Below are 2,490 nucleotides of genomic sequence, written 5' to 3' on the forward strand. Positions count from 1 at the left end.
AGAATGTGGTTTGGCGTTATCCTGCTGAAAAATGCAGGTACGTCCCTGGAAAAGACGATGTCTGGATGGCAGCATATGTTGCTCCAAAATGTGTACATCTCTTTCTGCAAAAATGGTGCCCTCACAGATGTGCGAGTTACATGACAGACACTCATACACACTGTCACACCCATACACACACAAACACACACTTTCACAGACAGACACACGCACACACACACACTTTCACAGACAGACAGACAGACACACACACTTTCACACACAATCACTTTCACAGACAGACACACACACACACTTTCACACAGAGACAGACACACACACACTTACATACATACATACATACATACATACATACAGTGAGGGAAAAAAGTATTTGATCCCCTGCTGATTTTGTACGTTTGCCCACTGACAATGAAATGATCAGTCTATAATTTTAATGGTAGGTGTATTTTAGCAGTGAGAGACAGAATAACAACAAGAAAATCCAGAAAAACGCATTTCAAAAAAGTTATAAATTGATTTGCATGTTAATGAGGGAAATAAGTATTTGATCCCCTATCAATCAGCAAGATTTCTGGCTCCCAGGTGTCTTTCATACAGGTAACGAGCTGAGATTAGGAGCACTCTCTTAAAGGGAGTGCTCCTAATCTCAGCTCGTTACCTGTATAAAAGACACTTGTCCACAGAAGCAATCAATCAATCAGATTCCAAACTCTCCACCATGGCCAAAGAGCTGTCCAAGGATGTCAGGGACAAGATTGTAGACCTACACAAGGCTGGAATGGGCTACAAGACCATCACCAAGCAGCTTGGTGAGAAGGTGACAACAGTTGGTGCGATTATTCGCAAATGGAAGAAACACAAAATAACTGTCTCCCTCAGTCTGGGGCTCCATGCAAGATCTCACCTCGTGGAGTTTCAATGATCATGAGAACGGTGAGGAATCAGCCCAGAACTACATGGGAGGATCTTGTTAATGATCTCAAGGTAGCTGGGACCATAGTCACCAAGAAAACAATTGGTAACACACTATGCCGTGAAGGACTGAAATCCTGCAGCGCCCGCAAGGTCCCCCTGCTCAAGAAAGCACATGTACAGACCCGTCTGAAGTTTGCCAATGAACATCTGAATGATTCAGAGGAGAACTGGGTGAAAGTGGTCTCAGATGAGACCAAAATCAAGCTCTTTGCCATCAACTCAACTCGCCGTGTTTGGAGGAGGAGGAATGACCCCAAGAACACCATTCCCACCATCAAACATGGAGGTGGAAACATTATGCTTTGGGGCTGTTTTTCTGCTAAGGGGACAGGACAACTGCACCGCATCAAAGGGACGATGGACGGGGCCATGTACCGTCAAATCATGGGTGAGAACCCTAAGCCAGGGCATTGAAAATGGGTCAAATACTTATTTCCCTCATTAACATGCAAATCAATTTATAACTTTTTTGAAATGCATTTTTCTGGATTTTCTTGTTGTTATTCTGTCTCTCACTGCTAAAATACACCTACCATTAAAATTATAGACTGATCATTTCTTTGTCAGTGGGCAAACGTACAAAATCAGCAGGGGATCAATTACTTTTTTCCCCCACTGTACATATATATATATGGAAAAGAAACATTACAAGTATAAATCACAATAAGATGTAATAAAGTACAGATAAACAAAGTGTAATAAAATGTGATCTGTTTGAAAATGCAGGGACGTCACTGGAAAAGATGATGTCTGGATGGCAGCATATGTTGCTCCAAAATGTGTACATCTCTTCTGCAAAAATGGTGCCCTCACAGATGTGCGAGTTACATGACAGACAGACAGACAGACACTCACACACACTGTCACACCCACACACACACTTTCACAGAGAGACATATACACACACACACACACACACACACACACACACACACACACACACTTTCACACAGAGACAGGCACACACACACACACACACACACACACACATACATACATACATATGGAAAAGAAACAATACTTTTATAAATCACAATAAGATGTAATAAAGTACAGAAAAACTAAATGTAAGAAAATGTGATCTTTAATACACACAAATATGTATGGCTGGTCGGATGCGTCTTGGACTCGGGTTCCTCTTCATTACGTATAACGCTTTTGCCTTTTGCTAAAGCTTTCCGTGGAGGGGATCGTGGGTGAGTTTGTACCATTCTTGGGGGGCTCTGCCTTGTTGGGGCGGAGCTGTGATCCAGGTGAACAGCAGATCGGGCATAGGTGGGCATGTGGGCAGAGGAGTAGGAAGGCCGGTCAAGCAAATAAGCTTGCTAAGGTACGCAGCAGCAGCAAGCAGCCCCCCCATCCAGCCAGCCAGCCAGTCTGGCTGGCAGTGACTGAGTGGTTGACAGACGGCAAGCAACGGAATGTACGTGCTCTGTGATGTCATAGCAGTCAGCTGAGAGAGGCTCGTGATGTCATCGCTGAGCTGGCTGGCTGGCTGGCTCTGTGTGTGTG

General features: G+C 44.1%; 1 non-coding gene across 1 annotated transcript; it reads left to right on the forward strand.

Annotated features, from left to right (window-relative positions):
- The first annotated feature begins 2,102 nt into the window (after window positions 1-2,102).
- On the forward strand, window positions 2,103-2,217 carry LOC136733967 (U5 spliceosomal RNA). Its single transcript, XR_010810347.1, has one exon. It is a non-coding gene; the product is annotated as a U5 spliceosomal RNA (small nuclear RNA).
- The last annotated feature ends 273 nt before the right edge of the window (window positions 2,218-2,490 follow it).

The sequence above is a fragment of the Amia ocellicauda genome, unplaced genomic scaffold (genome assembly GCF_036373705.1).
Source record: "Amia ocellicauda isolate fAmiCal2 unplaced genomic scaffold, fAmiCal2.hap1 HAP1_SCAFFOLD_38, whole genome shotgun sequence".
Lineage (NCBI taxonomy): Eukaryota > Metazoa > Chordata > Actinopteri > Amiiformes > Amiidae > Amia > Amia ocellicauda.